This window comes from Schistocerca nitens, chromosome 4 (genome assembly GCF_023898315.1).
Source record: "Schistocerca nitens isolate TAMUIC-IGC-003100 chromosome 4, iqSchNite1.1, whole genome shotgun sequence".
Taxonomy (NCBI): domain Eukaryota; kingdom Metazoa; phylum Arthropoda; class Insecta; order Orthoptera; family Acrididae; genus Schistocerca; species Schistocerca nitens.
This window is the reverse complement of record NC_064617.1, coordinates 883,124,409-883,145,690: the sequence shown is the minus strand read 5'-3', so window position 1 is coordinate 883,145,690 and position 21,282 is coordinate 883,124,409. Positions and strand designations below refer to the sequence as shown.

General features: G+C 43.2%; 1 protein-coding gene across 2 annotated transcripts in view; it reads right to left on the bottom strand.

Moving 5' to 3' along the window:
* Nucleotides 1-21,282, bottom strand: part of LOC126253406 (histone deacetylase 5) — a 662,028-nt gene that overhangs the window by 542,386 nt on the left and 98,360 nt on the right. The window contains exon 2 of one of the 2 annotated variants that reach the window (XM_049954707.1): nt 20,835-20,888. The gene's annotated coding sequence lies outside the window, so the exon portion shown is untranslated. Of the gene's footprint in view, nt 1-20,834; nt 20,981-21,282 lie in introns of those variants that run through there. The other variant, XM_049954708.1, reaches the window with a different exon arrangement.

Sequence of the window (21,282 nt, the reverse complement as noted above, 5' to 3'; positions counted from 1 at the left end):
TTTTCTCAATACTTTAGTGAGATGTGGCTTTCCTGACAAGTACAAAACCAGTTTCGATATTTAAGCTACATTTGCTACACAGCAACGTATCCAAAATGAGCCAAATGTAAACTAGCCAGCGATCACATTTTTCACTGCGAACCATTTTAAGTTGCAGATCACTAAGGTGTTAAGTTCATCATCGAGCTGCGATACGAAACTGTAAGATACAAAAGAAATCAATTTTGTGCGCCAGTTAGTTTTTTCAGAATCAAATTAGAAGAATTATACACAGTAGTGAAGAAACCGCGCAAATTCGAAACAAGTCGTTTTTTAATTTTTAAAAGGATAAGGAGGACCCCTTCCGACAAACGAACCCCTGGAGTTGATGTAGCTTAACTTCATTTACATAGAGTATTTTTTACAGTTTAGTGAGATTATACTGTTTACAGCGAGGAAATCGGGAAAGACATTTTTCGCGTGTCGTCTTCTCTCTTGCAACTGCTCATTATATGTTTTTAACTGTTACCATACATCGAAGAACTATTTAATTGTAGGTAAGCCCAGCAAGTAAGATGCACAGTTAATAAAATAAACGAAACGTATCCGTTCGCTTTTGGTTCCAAGCGCAGCTGTTTACTGGGTTTCAATATGACACTTCGCGCATGCGCACTAAATATTAGCGCGTGAATTGCACCGGAGTTTCCATTCTGTGTATTCTCCATTCTGCAGTAGTAATAAACTGACAGCAGTCGGCATAAGGGAGGGAAGGAGACGGCGTGTAAAAGTAATCGGAAGCGACCGACATTAGTGTCGAATTGGCAGTTTTCGGCGAGGCTTCGCTGACGCGCGACACCGCAGCACGGGAGGAGGCGGCGAGTGAACAGGTGAGTGGGCGGGTGACGTCGGAAAATCGGCAAGTAGCCACAGTGGGAGATCGAAAAACAAGGAAACGAAAACAAGGAACAAAACGGAAAAATACACAGTCAGGGGGCATCAGCGATCGACATGCCGTTAACCTACATGTCCATTTGCTGTAGACGTAAATTAAAACGGACAAATTCCAGCTGCCCACGCTTTTGGGTCGGTGCTTTCGGAATAATGCAGTTTAAAACTCCCCGTGCTGCTACGGTCAGAGTGTGTCTCGTGGCGTCAATACGATTATCAGGATGGAAAACGGCTAAAAGCAAAGTGAGCGCTGGCTGGCAGACGCGTGGGCGAAATACCGACCCGACAGGATGGTGCTGCACTTCGCTGCCGGCGTGAATTCCGCCAGTCCAGGGTCCGTACACCACCAGCAAATGTGAACGCCCCGAAAGATCCCAACCTGCAATGTTAATAGTGGAACCTTCCAGGAAGAAGGCGTGACAGTAGGGTTCCAAGAGCAGACCAGTGACGTCACAGTGTTTCCCCGAATATAATTCTGTACAAGACTCGCCAACCGTGCAGTTTTTGCTCTGCCCGCTACCTCACGAACACTTTTAACTGTCTTCTCATTCTCCTCTCTTCTGTAGAGAAGGATTATTTATTTAACTTGATCACACTACGGTCTTCAGGCGCTCTATTACATCGGATCTGGATGTTACGGATACGAGACTTTCACATAATATTACTTGAATAATATGGATGATAAAACCAGCGGCTGTATTTGAATGTAATGTTTATTCTTTTTATCGCATGTTACAAGTTTCGACACCACATAGTGTGATCTTCAGGCCCCTAACGTAACCTGCCCTCCACAACAGTTGTCATGTGCAATGAACAGAATAGTATGCCGTGGGTCAAAATTAACTCGATTCCGTAACTTCCGTGGCAATAACAAACCCCGCATGCTCAGACGAGTTGTCGTGAGAAATGATAAAGTGGAAGACTGCTGTCAGCAATGACATTAATGCCTGAAAATCTTAAACTATGAAAATATTTGCATACAGATGAGATAATCCGAAATGTTTTGGTTCTTTGTAAATTATTTTCTCTAAAATCCTGAATATACTAAAAACTGCCTGGTATGTTAGTTGGTCATTGTACTTGGGGAAGGTACAGAGTGGGCAATATTTTGCTGCTCAAAATTTGAAAAATTTTTATGTTAGTCCTAGCTACTCTCAAGGTCAAAAATCCTGGACATTTAAAAATTTAATGTGATTGATGATGTTGAGTACATGTAATGCAAAACTGATGTATCTTAGACAAAATGATTATTTTACAGCCTTATGAGTGAGAAAGCAACTTTTCATTTTGTTCAAGCATTTTATAAAAAAAATTAGATGTAGAATATAGCTTTTAACATATACATTTTTCTCTTTCTGATATTATTCATAAATTTTTATTCTCTTCTATCGTGATTTTTCTTCTTAGTGACATTACATGAATTAAAATTGCCTACACTACAACGAACACTGCAATCTTAATACGAATTCATTTGCTTCTTTTTTCAGACAGGGTGCATTTCGTGGAGAACTGTTCTTGCAATGTATATATCACTCCAGGATGCAACCTCTCTTATAGCAACAACAGCTTCTTGCTGAAGATTAAATCTTGTTGCAAGATGTTTATAGAGACCTCCTACCCAATCAAATGCACGTCTTCCATGACATGTAGCTGAAAATATCAATTTTTTTTCTCTTAATTCCTGTACAGTCTTTTCCAAGCTCATCCATGTGAAAGATGAGATGCTGCACCATCAGTCACAAACACATATTTAGAAAACGTATGGCCTCAATATACTATATCATCCAAGTATCATGCTGACAGCATAGCACAAATATGCATTGTCGTCAATGAGTTCATCACTGACAACAGCAAAACAGTGTGATGTTCTAAGGAAGTGAGCAAAACATGTGAATATTGGCACTTGTGATGTCTGCCAGTGGTAACTTTGAACTTCGTCCTGCAAAGCAATCGACCAGACCTCAGCAAAGTCGAAATGAAGAACTAATGTGACATATTCATGGACGTGGGGATTTTACTTCTGCTACGGCCTGCCCCTGAATCCTGCGCATATGATGAGCTGTTCCTTTCATAATTCAATGCCTAACCTCTGTAACAAACTTCTGTAGCTCTACTGTCTTCTTCATCAACTCTCCTCCCTTCCACAATGCATAGATTACATTTATCTTACGCCTCTTGACGTACACATAAAAGAATCAGGTCCATCTCTGGGTACTTCCTCCCTGCTACACTACTGATGGTGATACAAACAAATTTCAAATTAGTGCAATAAGTACATTCACGATAAATAATAAGTACTTTGCATACGTCTTACACTGGCTGGCATTTTACCCAATTTGGCCGTAAGAAGGAGAATTTTGTGAGATCAGTCTCTAAAGTTCTTCATTATGAGCTATGCTTCTCTTACTGGTCTTATAATAACTTTTTCACCATCTTCGCTAACAGATATAACATTGGTCTGATTAGGAATTTGTCTGCTCCAATCTCTGTCATGACTTACGTAATATTCCAGAGCAACATTAAGCGTATCATCTTGCAATGGATGCTCACAGTATGATTCTGGGCATACCTAAATACCTTTTTCATTCTCCATTTTACGAGCTTTTGAAACTGAATAACGTGAGGAATGGGTATGTCTTTTGGCCGTGCGGTTCTAGGCGCTACAGTCTGGAGCCGAGCGACCGCTACGGTCGCAGGTTCGAATCCTGCCTCGGGCATGGATGTTTGTGATGTCCTTAGGTTAGTTAGGTTTATTTAGTTCTAAGTTCTAGGCGACTGATGACCTCAGAAGTTAAGTCGCATAGTGCTCAGAGCCATTTTTTGGGTATGTATTTCTGTATCTGCTGAGATAGCAGTGTTTACGTTTTGAAACCACACATCACATTTCTTGCTTATGCTTATTACTACGTTCAGGTTCTGTACCAAATGCATCTGCATTACACACTTCACAAAGTTTTGAATATGTTGCTCATGTAAATCTTGTTTCAAGTTCTTCCACATCTCTTTGTAGATACCGTTTTCTTCTTGTTCTTCTTATCGTGCCTGGGCATTTCAGCGGGAATATATTTGGGGCTACAACAGAAATGCTAACATTCAACGCAAGAACAACTTCATAATCACGGAATATAAACATCTGCACTGTCTTATTCAGTTTCACATTCCGGTGACGGTGATCGTTCAGGCGGGTTATCATTAAGTTTCTTGTTGTAGCGAGTATAGCAATTCCTGCACAATGGATGTGATGATAACATAGTTACTTGAGGACTAAGCTGCTTCTGCAATACCTCTGACAGATTTCCAACAACTGTGAAGCGCAAAATAAGGCTTCCGTAGCCACTTGTTGACAAACTGCCTATTGACTTCTGTCTAGGGTTCTATGGCCTACGATTGTTTGACGATTTTTCTGACGTTTCGCAAGCACGAGTAGCTGGCACTGTCAAGGCTTCACACGCCATTGCTGGTGGTGGACGCTACCAGCTATGGTGCAGTTGTATCTGGTAATATAACAAGTTAGTATTCTGTTACTTTCCAAATAAGAAGGAAATTAAAATTTTTGTATTTTCTTCTTACTTTTGAAAGTTAAAAGTGTGTGTGTGTGTGTGTGTGTGTGTGTGTGTGTGTGTGTGTGTGTGTGTGTGTGTGTGTAGCTTTAAAGCAAAACATCTACCAGTTCTCCAGTCTTTTCGATTTATTAGTTATATTTTTCTAGTTGTACTGCTTGCCTTTCAGGATCTCAAGAATAATAACAGCGACTTTCGGATGAGAGAATTCAACACTTTACCCTTCATTCTGCCAACTTCCGTCTCCCTACCTTTATAGTTAACAACATTTAGACATATGACTTTCTCCCCGTAACCAAAATGTTTGAGAATTTTTTGATAACTAAGTAGGTAAGATTGTGATAAATATTTCAGGGTCGACTATCGAATTTTGAAGCAAAGTCAATCATTACTACTAGAAACAGAATCACTGACTCCAAACTAAATTTCATATTACGTAAGTTCTATTCTTTATGCATCACCCATGTTTATAACATTAGGACTACATTACTAACAGCTTGCTAATTTCACAGGCTCCATAAAATGCCTGTGAAACTGTATTTTAGGGTTCATGTAAAAACTCCATCGAATCTTGAAACCAGATAAATTCATCACACCTTGTGTTGATACTATGAACTGAGATCTATAACAACTGAAGATCATAACAGGATAACAGGTTTCATGGGGCATCTTTGGCTGATTCCAAAACTGTGTAATCTATCAAGTACAGCGTTTATGATGCAATAGTGAAATTCAGTTAAACGACTGTTTTAAAAGGTAATGTTCATTCACCCGTTGGTAGAGAACAAAAGATCATCTTTTACACATACACCTGAAACCCAACATCATATTTTCAAATTGTCCATAACTTCGGAAATCCACAACTGGCCATTAAAATTGCTACACCACGAAGATGAAGTGCTACAGACGCGAAATTTAACCGACAGGCAGAAGATGCTGTGATATGCAAATGATTAGCCTTGTAGAGCACTCACACAAGGTTGGCGCCGGTGGCGACACCTACAACGTACTGACATGAGGAAAGTTCCCAACTGATTTCTCATACACAAACAGCAGTTGACCGGCGTTGCCTGGTGAAACGTTGTTGTGATGCCTCGTGTAAGGAGAAATGCGTACCATCACGTTTCCGACTTTGATAAAGGTCGCCTATCGCGATTGCAGTTTATCGTATCGCGACATTGCTGCTCGTGTTGGTCGATATCCAATGACTGTTAGTACAATATGGAATCGGTGAGTTCAGGAGGGTAATACGGATCGCCGTGCTGGATCCCAACGGCCCCGTATCACTAGCAGTCGAGATGACAGGCATCTTATCCGCACGGCTGTAACGGATCGTGCAGCCACGTCTCGATCCCTGAGTCAACAGATGGGGACGTTTGCAAGACAACAACCCTCTGCACGAACAGTTCGACGACGTTTGCAGCAGCATGGACTATCAGCTCAGAGACCACGGCTGCGGTTACCATAGAATGCTGAATCACACACAGGAGCGCCTGCGATGGTGTACTCAACGACGAACCTGGGTGCACGAATGGCAAACCGTCATTTTTTCGGAAGATTCAAGGTTCTGTTTACAGCATCATGATGGTCGCATCCGTGTTTGGCGACATCGCGATGAACGCACGTTGGAAGCGTGTATTCGTCATCGCCATACTGGCGTATCACCCGGCGTGTTGATATGGGGTGCCATTGGTTACACGTCTCGGTCACCTCTTGTTCGCATTGACGGCACTTTGAACGGTGGACGTTACATTTCAGATGTGTTACGACCCGTGGCTCTACCCTTCATTCGATCCCTGCGAAACCCTACATTTCAGCATGATAATGGACGACCGCATGTTGTAGGTCCTGTACGGGCCTTTCTGGATACAGAAAATGTTAGACTGCTGCCCTGGCCAGCACATTCTCGAGATCTCTCACCAATTGAAAATGTCTGGTCAATGGTGGCCGAGCAACTGGCTCGTGACAATACGCCAGTCACTACTCTGTTTGACTGAATGCCCAGGCGTATCAAGGCCGTTATTACGGCCAGAGGTGGTTGTTCTGGGTACTGATTTCTCAGGATCTATGCACCCAAATTGCGTGAAAATGTAATCATATGTCAGTTCTAGTATAATATATTTGTCCAATGAATACCCGCTTATCATCTGCATTTCTTTTTGGTGTAGCAATTTTAATGGCCAGTAGTGTACATTGTAAGGCAAAAACGACGCACCATGAAGTTATTGTCCGAATGTCACCGAGGTAGGTGGATGTGGTACACACACAAAGATAAACAAACGATGATAATTTCATAAAAATTGGATGATTTATTCAAGAGAAAGAGCTTCACAAATTGAGGATGTCAATAACGCGTCGGTCCTCCTCTGGCCCTTATGCAGGCAATTATTCGACTTGGCACTGACAGGTAGAGATGTTGGATGTCCGCCGGAGGGATATCGTGCCAAGTTCTATCCTATTGTTGCGTTAGATCGTCAAAATCCTGAGCCTGTTGGGTAGCCCAGCCCATAATGTTCCAAACGTTCTCAATTGAGGAGAGTTCCGGCGACCTTGCTGGCCAAGGTGCGTTTTGGCACGCACTAAGACAAGCAGTAGAAACTCTGGCCGTGCGTGGACGGGCATTATCTTGCTAAAACGTAATCCAAAGATGACTTGCCACGAAGGTCAACAAAAGTGGGCGTAGAATACCGTGCACTCAGCCCCTGTCAGATGAACGGTAAAAGGCGGCCGCGGCGATAGACAGCCGGGCCAGTGGTCCGCCACAGCCCAATAGCCGCAAGACAATGATGCTGAATGTCTGCTGGTTTTCTGAATATAAACAAGCAGAGATTTGGGTGCAATGTTTGCCTTAATGAGATTTTCACTCTGCAGCGGAGTGTGCGCTGATATGAAACTTCCTGGCAGATTAAAACTGTGTGCCCGACCGAGACTCGAACTCGGGACCTTTGCCTTTCGCGGGCAAGCACGACTCACGCCCCGTCCTCACAGCTTTACTTCTGCCCGTATCTCGTCTCCTACCTTCCCAACAGAAGCTCTCCTGCGAACCTGGAAGGTAGGAGACGAGATACTGGCAGAAGTAAAGCTGCGAGGACGGGGCGTGAGTCGTGCTTGGGTAGCTCAGTTGGTAGAGCACTTGCCCGCGAAAGGCAAAGGTCCCGAGTTCGAGTCTCGGTTCGGCACACAGTTTTAATCTGCCAGGAAGTTTCAATGTTTGCCTTGCTCGTTTGGGCCCTATTCGACTGTGCAGGCACACAGATTATATTTGTGATTTTCGCAAATAAAATAACCGAAGTTCATTTGTGAACTGTACAACATATAAAGGTTGCATTATATGATTTTTTTCCCCAAATGCTATTTTCTGTTTTGAGGAGTTTATTCTACATTAGACGGCTGTTTCGTACGACGAATCCATTTGATATTTTATTTCATTTATTTTTAATGTTTTTTTATACAAATTACTTTATCCCGAGATATAACTAATCGTAATACGAACAATGGCTATTAGTTTTCGGCCTTTTAATCATTCTGATAGTAAATTATGCTAAGAAATATGAATGGTATTCCACATATCCCTTATGTCCTGCACGTGTGTTGTTGATACGATGGCGAGCATACGCTGAGATAGGGATCGCGCAGGCTGTTCTTCCGGCGGTAGTGTTCGCAGCCGGGACAGGGAGAGGGCGACGCGGGGTGTGTACGTCCGCCAGTGACCGCGTGGGCGCGCCGTGTCACACGCGCGGGGCGCAGCCGGCGTGAACTGCTGACCTTTGGCACGGTGCGTGGGCCGGCCGCGGCGGCGGTGGCTGCCCTAGGAGCGGAGTGGCCGCGGGTCGCCGCAGCAGCTGGGCTGGGACTGCTCTGCAGTGCGAAGGCAGACGGACCCGGACAGAGGTTACAACTCTCTCCCCGTCTAGCAGCAGCCGACCGTTGGTCGCTGCAGCATCGAAGGGTACTGAGGATGTTTCCGTCTGGGGAAGAAACTGCAAGTCAGCTTTCGAGGAAAGACGAGCGGGCAAGTAGATACCGTGTATATCGCTGACATCAATTTGTTGCTGAATTAAAGAGCATACTGCATCCTTAGACGTTATCACCTTCTTGGAGAACGAATGTCTCCTACAAAAAGATTAACGTGGATTCCGTAAACAGTTCTTGCGAACGACAGCTCCATGAAATCCAGACGGCTCTAGACGTGCCCAGCTGGGGCCGTCTTCTTTGACTTCCGGATGGCCTTCGATACAGTTCCGTACAGTCACTTACTGAACAAAATTCCAGGTCACCTAGTGTTGGACCTGCTTTCTATTTCGATTCAGCAGAGGCAAGTCAACAGATTCCCTTCAAGGGAGCCAAGTCGCTAGTTGTAAATTTAGAACTCCAAAGGAACATTATGCAAGCTAAGGAAACGTAGTTCAACCACGTAAAGAAGTGGCTCAAAAAATATTCTTTCGACCGATTCCTAATTTTAAAAAAGGGAACGTTCGGTGTTTAATCTCTCGTCGACGCTTTGGGCCTTTAGTGACGCAGCAGAAGCTCACGCTTGGGGAACACTCGACATAGACTAGCCGTGTCTGTTTTCCTTTCAAAGCAGCCATACCTGCACATTTGCATTCAACGGAGTAGGGAAACCACGTATCTCGCTCGGTACCGGTCCATTAGTGTGGGACCAACTGCACGAGTGACTTAACAGAGGAGGTGTGACTCGCCGCAGGGTCGTTTAGCGCGCGAGAGATTCACTGAGATGACCGTCAAGCCCAGTGGCAGGCAGACGCTACGAGAAGGGCAGGTTTACACTTTAATTTAGAAGGCTGCACCTTTCACTAAGAGTCAGCCGAATAATTACTTCCTTCTATATAATTCGATAAAACGATCACGACGACAAAATCGTAGTAAATCGAATCCATACGGAGACTCTTCGACAGCCGTTCTATCTGTGCACTATTCACGAATACAACAAGAATGGCGGGATACGAGTGTCCCAGCAGAATTACGGATTGTGGAGTCTAGAGTTAGATGTTATTGTTAAGACATGTGCGGCAGGAGACAAAGTGACTCCACATATTCTACCCACTTTAGTGACAGATGACTGTGTCGAATGAAGCATCAGTTGAAACGCACGCTGCAGCGCCTCGCAGACGGGCACTTAAATGAATAAACGTCGCGTGCCTGTCATTCGGTCTGACGCCGCTTCGCGTCCTGCCTGTCAGTTTTGCCGCGTGTTTTTCCACCAATGTCTCATCTGGCCTCACGAGGATGACTGGACATCGTTCCAGACCTTCCCACCACATGCTCCAGCAGCGGAGGAAGCTGGTAAATACAAGCCGATTCAAGTCGAAACAAGCGTTGTACTAGAAACGCGACGAGCTTTCAGGAAATTCGTAAAGATCATCTTATGTTATTTCCTAGTACTAAAGATCAATAATCAATTACATTATGAGGCCCCATACTATTACACTACAAATCCATTCTCTATGGGTTTCATCACCAAACAATGATGAATTACACCAGCTGCGGTCCACTCCAGGAGTTTCGTCCCAGTGTTCACTTACGCCGGAAATCTGTTCCATGTACCGAGCAATAGGTCAATACGTGACTTCGTCTAATGATATTTATTATGTAAATACAGATGACGAACAGCGGTAATATAAACAGCAACTGGCTTTGTTTTTCCAGTGACGCCAACGCAATATTGTTGGCAATCAAAAATATGCGCATTGTCGACTGCGACTGCACAGATAAATAGATGCTCTTTGCTAGTCCTCGTTGGTTCCAGATGAGACCAATATATGCAACTATACACATAGAATCAGGCGTATTGAAAATGTTATCCCTGACAGATAAATGATTGAGGAATGGTGAATGGAGAAGCTAAAATTTGTTACTTCCACAAAATAATCGTGAGCCCGCACGTGCATCAGCACGAATAATAAGTTGTAAAGCAAGAACAACGCTGTTTATAGGGCCCCCGCAAAGCGTGGTTAGTGTGGCTACGATGCAGTCCATGGGCGAACCATCGCATCAAACCTAGCGAATTTCAATCACAGTTTCAATACAGGCAGGCTGGAATTTGCGGTGAAATAATGTTCTCTAATCACAGCGTTTACTTCCAAGATAAAGTACCACTTATCACAATTAATGATCGTTCATCACTACAATAGCCGGCCGCTGTGGCCGAGCGGTTCTAGACGCTTCAGTCCGGAACCGTGCTGCTGCTACGGTCGCAGGTTCGAATCCTGCCTCGGGCATGGATGTGTGTGATGTCTTTAGGTTAGTTAGGTTTAACCCTCTAACGGTAAGGTTGGGGTTGGATCCGACCCCAGCAAGTCTGTTTTGTTTATAACTCCCCACTCCCTTTTCTGAGAGCGCTGTGGTTCCAGCTACCCTACCAGCCGGTCGTACCGAGAACGCCGAGGAGGCCACGTCAGTCTGGTGAGTGACCTGCAGCTACCCTCTCTATCCGAAACCCACATTACCCGCACACGGGTTGGATCCGACCCCACCTTACTGTTTACGTCACACTTATTAGTTTCTTTTGTGGGGAGGATTCAACACCATATTGATGTTTATATTACATCTAAGTTTTGTTTTCTCTTCTAGTATCTTACTAAAATGGCGCATCAACTCCTTAGAACTTCTGAGGAGATATACAACGAGTTTCTCCGACAGGAGGCTGAGTCAGAGGATGACGACAATATCGATGCAGAAAACTGTTCAAAAACCGAGGATGATGTATTATCTAATACTGATGACGAGGATGATGTATTTCATTGTGCGGCAGGAGCAGTCGAGTTTGATAATTCTCAGTTAGATGTAGATGATGACAGAAACTTTGAGCTAGCTAAAGACTTAGAGACAATATGGACCAACAAACCCATCCATTCAAAATTTTCTAGAACAACAGCGTCAAATATTATTACTCATCTCCCTGGTCCACGTGGGGAAGCAAGGGGGGTCGCTAGTGAAATGGAAATATATTATTTATAGATTCGAAAATTATAGAAAAAATTGTTTTGTACACAAATCTTGAAATCGAGAAATCTAGGCAAAAGTACAGTACGGTCCAGTGGTTTCATTCACCTACAGAGAGCGTTGAAATAAAAGGGTTGATGGGCCTTCTCTTCATTAGTGGTGTCCTAAAAAATTCTATGTTCAGTGTAGATGAGATATTCTCAGCAACCTATGAACCTCCGGTATTCCGTTGCAGTATGTGCAAGAAAAGGTCTGCATTTCTTCTAGAAAACCTCCGCTTCGATGATAAAGCCACCAGAGAGGCCAGAAAAATCAACGACAAATTTGCGGCTTTCAGCTAAGTGTGGGACATGTTTGAATCTAACAGTGAAAAAAATTGTAGTCCATCTGAATATGTCACAGTAGATGAGACTCTACTGAGTTTTCGGGGTGCCTGTCCATTCAAAACGTACATCCCATCGAAACCCGACAAATATAGGTTGAAAATAATGTCACTTAGCGACGCAAGGACATTCTGTTTTTTGCGTGGCATTCCAAACACTGGCAAGGAAAACAGAATAAAGAGGAGACCTGGAGATTTGCCTTTACCTGCCCAGTATGTTTTGCGCCTGACGGAATCTATCAGGGGTTCTAATAGAAACATTACAGCGGACAATTGGTTCTCCTCACTGGAGGTGACTGACGCCCTCCTCCAAAAGTAACTCACATTTGCAGGTACACTGAGGAGGAACAAACCGCAAATACCACCATCAATGCTGCTTTCCACTCCAGTAGGCTCTTCAACATTTATGTATCAGGACGACAAAACTTTGGTGTCATTTACCCCAAAGAAAAATAAAAAAAGTTTTACTGATATCGTCTATGCACTTCTCTGGAGAGATAAATGAAAAATCAAATAAGCCTGAAATTGTGGAGTTCTACAATCTAACTAAAGGAGGGGTCGATGTATTAGATATGCTTTGCCACAGCAGGACCACAAAAAGAAAATCGAGAAGATGGCCCATGCGGTACTTTTATGCTATTTTAGACATCGCTGTTATAAATAGTTTTATCATTTACAAAAGCAATACCAAAATGGACAGCTTTTCAAATGACGCGAGAATATCATTTCTCAAAAATCTTGCGCTCTCTTTGACAAAACCTCTTATGGAAAAGAGGCTGAATAACACATATCTTCCCCGTGAGCTCCGTTCGTCTGCTGGAAAACTTTTAGAAAAAGAACCAATCGAATTAGACAAGCCTACCCAAGCACAGCCACTAAAGAAAAGAAGATGTGATTTTTGTGACATATCAAAAGATAGGAAGGGGAATGCTTTTTGTAGTAAGTGTAATCGTTCTATATGTGGGGAGCATAAAGTTATTATATTCCCTGGCTGTAAAGAAACTGAGATGTGATAAATTGTGCTGAATATATATTTTCAGGGCTGTATGTGATCGTTTCCAGGATAACATTATACATTTATTATTGAGAACTTGATATTTCGAAACTGCTGAAACTATAATTATTTTCTACAATTAGTAAGAGATGTTTCTCATTTAGTTCCTATCTTTAGAATTTCTAAAGCACTCAAGTTCCTATTTGATGACTGAATCTATTGATTTTTACTGTTTTCAATAATTTTATAGAGAATATTTCTATTAAGGTATTTTTTTGTAATCAAGTTCCTATTTTTTTGCAAAGTACTTTATATTCTTACTTATTGACTATAAAAATAAAAAACTTGTTGTTATAACAAATATTATGTGTGTTTAATCGATAAGAAAACTTTTTCCCATTATTCATTTTTTATTTTACCCCGAAAAATCAATGTTTGGAGGGTGGGGTCTGATCCAACCCCACCTTACCGTTAGAGGATTAAGTAGTTCTAACTATAGGGGACTGATGACCTCCAATGTTAAGTCCCATAGTGCTCAGAGCCATTTGATTACTGCAAGAACAATAACCGTCTGAGCGAGGGCTTAAATAAACTTAACAGTGTCACACATTCACTTGAGCACAAGTCTAAAGTTCCACAACTGCGATCTAACGAAAATCCAAGTGCAAATCACTCTCAAAATCAGCCGAAGAAAAGTTTTTTAAAGTTCAGACTTGATCACCTGACCAGAAAATTTAACACTTAGAAAGATTCCGACTCATTTCTATCTGTTCCAGATCGCAACCCCGACTGATGCAAAAACTCGCCGCGCGAAAATGCCCGCCGCCATTTAACACGTTCGGTGCCCCCGGCACGGGAGGAGTGGTAACTCGGGGAACGGAGGTAGCCGACGCTGAGCCTAACGTATGCTGACCGTCGGTGCCGTCTAGTCTAGAGTAGGTTTTGTTTACTGTGCGGGTCGGATTTGCCTCCGCTCGTGCCCGGGCACTCGGCAGTGATCGTCGGATGCGATTTAGCTGTCGGTTTGCCTTTCTACCACTCTGTGGTGAAACTCGTGCAGGTAAATGCAATTGTTTTCAGTTTATTGTCCTTTATCTATAAAATAATTATTTTCGACATAATTACACACAAATTTTATTTTTAAGAATGTTTCAAAACAAGCGTGGGCGCAAAAGGAAATATTTTTCCGCTGAAGGTAAATTTTGTGTGTAATACCCTGAAAATAATTATTTTATAAACAAAGAACGATAAACTGAAATCAAATGCATTTACTTGCACAAGTTTCAAGACAGAGTGGTAGAAAGGTAAACACCGACAGCTAAATCCCGGCCGGCCGAAGTGGCCGTGCGGTTAAAGGCGCTGCAGTCTGGAACCGCAAGGCCACTACGGTCGCAGGTTCGAATCCTGCCTCGGGCATGGATGTTTGTGATGTCCGTAAGTTAGTTAGGTTTAACTAGTTCTAAGTTCTAGGGGACTAATGACCTCAGTAGTTGAGTCCCATAGTGCTCAGAGCTAAATCCCAAGCGACATTCATTGCAGAGTGCCCGGGCAAGGACTGACACAAATCCGACCCACAGAGTAAACAAAACATACTATAGTGGAATTAAGCTGCCTAATGGCCGGCAATATTTTAATGTGTAGCAAGTAGCTGACAGTCAGGGCACGTTACTCGTGGCGTCAGCGACCTAGCGTTCCCCGAGCTGCCACGCCTGGCGGGGCGGGGGCACGGTACGTGTTAAACTGATTACAAATTTAATGTCATATACATGTATTATATATGAATTTGTACGTAAATTTCCTCAGCTTTCCAATTCTGTTCGTAGCCCCTCTGTAACTCAAAACGTTTGATCACAAATAATGGTTTTGTCCACGTAAATGATATTTTGCGTTGTTATATTATAAATGAAAATAAACAATTAAAACTAATTACTCATACATCCCTAACCATATCGACTCAGAATTGCTACCGCTGCTTTCAATGTTTCATATCTTATTTATGGGAAAATTCAGCTTTTTTTGCACATAATTTGCATCCCACGCTGTAACTCAGAATAGGTGAAATTTATAAAAAAAGGGTACAATAACAGTTCCATAGCGCTCACTGAGGCCTATCCACAGAGACTACTTCTGTAAGTATCGCTTAAGGCGCTATCGAGATATGAATTAGACAACTTAAAAACTACAATTGATATCGAGGGCGCGCCTTCGCACCCACGCCCTCATCTTAATTTTGTGTTTGTAAGCCGTGTTGCCGCCTTGGGTTTGATGTCCATCGTGGATGGTCGAGTCGGCCACGGCGGCTACCCTTCCGCGCCTGCCAGTCTCACAACTTGAGTAAGCCGCAGAGGGTGCCGCGGCTGCTGGCGTGCGCCACACGGCAAACAACTGTCACTACACGACACGCGCCCGGGTCGGCCGCGTCTGGTTCCAGAGTATCTCACCACAATTTCCGGGATGTACCGTCTCACGATCACACGACCTACCTCAATGTTGACCTCACTCTCAACTGCCTGTTGGCGTGTCACAAAAATCTAATTACAAGCACACCCCTTCCCACCACTTTAAGGTATGTGCGGTCACAAAATACGAATTGTAAATATTTGCTTTATAGTGGAATTAAGCTGCCTAATGGCCAGCAATATTTTAATGTACTAGTTTTTACATAAAACGTTTGCCATTTGTATATTAATTATAATATACATTAATGTAGTAAAAACACCACTTGAGTCATGTATTCCTTCCAAAAACCGTTCTGCCATCTTAGCGAAATAAAATAAATGTAATATTTACGAAAATTAAAACTGTAGAAAGGTGTGCAAAATGGCTCATCTTTAAGGAAACATTCTGGTGATTCCAAAACTGGTCTTAAGATTTTGGGAGTCTGTAATACACTCTAAGAGAGAGAGAGAGAGAGAGAGAGAGAGAGAGAGAGAGAGAGAGAGAGGAAAAAAAAGAGAGGGCGCACCACGAAGGAATTATCTCATTGGGACGGAAATCGCTAGATGTGATGAACATGACCAGACAACCAAGAGATTACAATTTCAGAAAAATTGGATGATTTATTATTCAAGAGAAGGGGCCTTCACAAAGTGAGCCTACAGAAACGCTCCTATACGGGACTGAACCGGAGACCTGCAGGGCCGTAGTCTGGTGCTCTACCCACTACACCAACACGGGCTCACTTTCGGACACTACGAAGTCCATTTCAGACGATACATAAAAAAGAAGAGATTTCAAATCGCCATTTGAGTCACCTTTCGAAGCAGATTGTATTTTCATGAAGAGTTTGTTTCTTTTTTTCTTCTGACATTCTGGTCCTTGCGTCTTAACTTTTCGGCGTCACAAACTTTCTTGAATTTAGGCTTTTGCTTAGCTCTTTGTTCAATCTGTAACTGACGTTCTATGGAGCAGATTTTCTCCCTCTATTAGAAACATTTTTCGGTGACGGTATTAATTTAAAGGGCACAATCGAAGTTTTCGATAAACAAGAAGTGGAAGTATAAGAAGACGGAACAGTTGCATCACAGCTCTTACATGTTCCATAAAACCCAAGATGCCATCTCGGTAAAATATCCTTTATACCGCTAAAGAAAATTATTTTCCTAACTGATGATGAGTGGCTACAGCAGCCTAAGACTTCACCTTACGCACCTCACTCTACTTAACAGGTACATATTTCGTGACAGGTTATTTACTATCTTTTAAATGAAGATATATTTATGTTTCTCTTTTTTTTCCACATCTAAGAGGACCACTTCACTTGGAAGCTGTGCAACGTACATCAGCCTATTTGTTTCAGACATAATAGTTTTCTGAGCATGATACCGTGCCATAATGTAAAACCTATACTGCAGAAACAAACGTTTCGGCCAAGGTAACAGTGGCCTTCTTCTGTATCTACTGGTGTGTTTTAGCTGTGCAGCCTCTCTTATATTTCTGTTATTACTGTTCACTAAGCATAACACTAATGTTAAAATTTTTAAAAGATCGTTGTTATACAGTTGGTCACTTGAGGCGGAAGGAGCGGGAACTTATTTGTGGTTACTATGTGGCCAGCTTGGGAGAGTCAGGTTCGAGTCCGATATGCATCGATTGTACGATCATGTTATCGACTCTCTCTCTCTCTCTCTCTCTCTCTCTGTCGACTGCTGAATCGTAATGTGATATGGCGTACAGTGTGTGTTCTTCAGTTCCAACCATACACAACGCCCCACAGCAAAACGCCCGTACTTTACACAAGGTTACTACCAATCATCTGGTGTTTAGCGATTAAGAATTTGCTGCGTTTGCCTAGACGAATGTAGCTCTCATGATCCCCTTTGCGAGTTGCAACAACACTGAGACCAGGAAATACAATTTAACGAAACTTGTGTACTGGCCAAGCAGCCGGCTTTGACAAAACGCAAGATCCGAGAAACCATCGAAATAATGCAACACCCCACCAACATGAAAAGACGGGACGGACTCGGGCTCGCTCCATTCTGCCTGCCAGCCCTCAGAGTGCAACAGGCCGCACCAACAAACGACACGAGAAGCGAGCGCTATCGGTGAGTACACTGCCTGCGTCCACCAGAAGAGAAACGGGAGTCCGCGCCTCATTCGCCGACGTTCACACAATGCGAGAGGCTCCAGACAACAGCAGAGGTTCACAAAGAGGGGGTACCATTACGCCCCATTGTCAGCAACATCAGGGCACCTACATATTTGTTGGCCAAATACCTGACGGGAATATTAAGTCCTTATGTGGGTAAATGCCCTCATCACATCCGTAATTCCGTGGATTTTGTTAAACGCCTTGATAGCTTCACGTTGGGTGAGTCAGATATCATGGTGAGTTTTGACATCGTTTCCTTGTTCACGAGGGTACCCCTGCGAGAGTCACTAGAATTGATTAGTCAGAAGTTTGACGAGAAGACCACTGAACTTACTAGGCATGTCTTGACTTCCACGTATTTTCTTTTTAATGGAGAATACTACGAACAAACGGAGGGAGTCGCCATGGGTAGCCCACTCTCACCGGTGGTAGCGAATTTGTACATGGAGAACTTCGAGGAGGAAGCCCTGTCGTCATCCGAATGGAAACCTACTTGCTTTTTCCGTTACGTGGACGACACGTTCGTCATCTGGCCACATGGTATGCATAAACTCCTTGACTTCCTTACACATCTAAACTCCATACACCCCAACATCAAATTCACTATGGAGACTGAAACGGAGGGTAAACTACCTTTCCTTGACGTCTTGGTCAAGAGAAGGCCTGACGGCACTCTAGGTCATGGGGTGTATCGGAAGACAACGCACACTGATCTGTATTTGCACGCAGACAGCTGCCACCACCCTTCACAGAGGAATGGGGCACTTAAAACTCTAGTACATAGGGCGCGCACTATCTCTGACGCAGAGAGTCTACCCCAGGAATTGGAACATCTGAGGACTGTATTTCGAAAAAAATTGGTACTCAGAGTGGCAGATTCAACGTGCTCTCCGCCCAACCACTACAGCACAACCTGTGGAGATGGATGAAATCACGAGGGAAGAGGTAGGCACTTCGTTTATCCCATATACAGGCGCACTCTCGGGGAAAATCGCCCGCATTTTGAAGAAACACCGGGTCGGAACTGTGTTTTGTCCTCCGAATAAAACTCGTGCACTGGTGGGGAGCGCCAAAGATGACCTCGGTTTGAGGAAGGCCGGCGTGTACCAGATTCCGTGTCAATGTGGCAAGTCGTATATTGGTCAGACGATGCGTACCGTCGAGGATCGATGCCGTGAACACCAGAGGCACACTCGACTGATGTATCCGAGCAAGTCGGCGGTCGCTGAACATTGTTTGACGGAAAATCACGCTATGGAGTATGAACGCACGAGGATTCTGGTACAGACGTCGAGATACTGGAACAGCGTTGTTAGAGAGGCCATCGAAATTCGCACCAAAGACGACCTCATAAACCGTGACTGTGGCTATAATCTTAGCAAGGATTGGGAACCAGCGATTGGGTTAATCAAGAGTAAATCGAGCAAATGTATAGTTGTGACGACCACGGCGGACAGAGCCATCACACCGACGTCATCTCAGACGCCGTCGCAATCTGTTCCACCGCGCGACCGTGGCGCGGGGCGCGGACGGCGGAGTGAGCGCGCCGCGGGCGGAGGGTATTTAAATCGGCCGCCACCGCGACCGAACCCAGTTCCCCCTGAGCAGCCATAGTGTACGGATCTCCGTGCCGGCACGTTCACAGGAGCTCAGTCCGTCAGTTCACCTGATGATGGCGACATGTATGATCGCCGAAATTATTGTGCCCGTTGGACACTGTAGACCGGCAGTACACCCGTGGATATTTTGATTATCAAATACGCCGGGAGAAACTCAAGAATCAAAAGATTCCTTATTTAGCAAGCGAAGAAATACTCGCAAATTGTCGAAACAGTGCATGGTAGTCTCGCGGAGCAGCAGCATCACCACCACCTGTTAGAGCAGAAACGTCTTTATTCAATACTACTCAACTATCCCACAAAACCCGAATCTCCTATAGCACACGTTCAAACCGCCATACACTTTCCTCGCTTTTTTCCCTTAATCAGTACAGATTGTCCCAAACATCATTCAGTTTCTGTGGTAGGATGAACGCCTCGCTATGGAGAACGAACTCACTGGACGTCTAGCTGTTATCTTCATTAACTATTCTGTGACTAATTTTTGTTTTTCATCTTACCCTGTCCTGGCTACTAGTATTTCATCCTAGAGATGGCACGTTTTACGATCTACCATTGTAAATTAAAGGGGATGTTATGATATTACTTGGAGACACTCTGTATTGACCCACACTAAAATTAAATTTACTTATGAAATAGAAAACAGGCGTAATGACGTCAGCTTCAATGACATAAAACTGCGTTTAAAAAACGGTAAAATTAACTTTGGTATTTACAGGAAACCCGCCACAACAAGTAACAGTGTTCATACTGCTTGTTATGACCCCTTTAAGCAAAAAAACGGCGTTGTGTACCGCTATGTCGACCGTATGCTCAAAGTCCCCCTAACCCCTTCTGCTGTTGTTATTAGTTGCGTGTTCCACAGATCATTTGAACGATTCTTTCTATCGAAATGTTGTTGAACGAATCAGTTTGCAGGATATGTATTCATGATAAGCTCAGTAGCATGCTTTTTCCACTTGAAGTTTTCATCAACATGAACACCCAGGAATTACTGAACTTAACAATTTGAAGCATACAGCAATCAACAACGGGTATCAAGCGAGTCTCGTACAAAAATTTTATAAAGCTAGGGAAATATGAATGCCTCTTAACTCAATAAAAATGACCTAACTGTAAAGATATACATTGCAATATCATTTCTAGCTTACTTTGCATATCGTACTGCGAAGTGCTTAAAAATATGACGCCAATTCTTCCTTTACCTCCAATAGTGTCACCATGCTGCTGTTTATGCATAATACTAATTTCTCAAACAAGGTATTCAATGCAATGGATGTCGTTTTTTAAATATATATAAGACAAGTAGCGAGGTCGTTTAAGACCCCATTTCGTGAGCAGTTGCTCAACGAAGAAGGTGAAAACACAGGTAAGTCGTAAAACACTCTCTTCCTCCGACGTCTGTCCTTAATATGGAAATTTTGCGTATGACTGATACAGCTACAAAATGAACATCTTAGAATACCTTGAAATCTACAAACATTCCCACCTAAATTCTAAAAATATGCTGAATAATCGGCTCGCAGTGAAAAATAGACTCTGACTGCACAACATCTCTTATAAAATGATGTGAGCTTGTTCATCTTATGTAAAACCAATGCTGGAATAGATAGTACGAAACTTCGTGACATACTTCGTCTGATATACAGAAAGAGGCTTGTACCCACATATTTGCGTGGTTCCTTCTGATCACAATTTAATTGCTGCATTTTGAGGTGTCCTGTCTTTTTTTTTTTTAAAAAAAAAAAAAAAAGCTGACCTGTCTGCACCGCCGGCACCTACGCCTGCCACTCACCTCGTCAGTGTTTCCGCCAACCCGCTTCCGTCAGCCAGTCTCGTCTCCAGGATGCTGCAAAGTACAATGGATTGACGTTACACCAGAGGCCCACGGCTGTCACAAGCAAACTATTAACAAATAAAATTCTATACTTGCTTTATGTTAATCTCCTTCAACCGAAAAATTATATTGACACTTTATTTGTGATTGAACCTTTTAAATAGCGCCTAACTTTCTTTTAAGTCATCCACTTTACATGCTTTTATAATGTTCCACGTTGAGTGTTATCAGTCTGTAGTTGCAATAAATTTTCGCCTACTGTATGAACATTTCGCAACGTGTCGTGTTATTAATATTCATTAAGGAAGGTATGCAATTTTTCTTACTTTCTGCAAAACAGACTGGAAAAACGCTAGATTATTAGTGCCAAAACTGGGACATAGTGACCACCGTGTGTAAGCTGTCA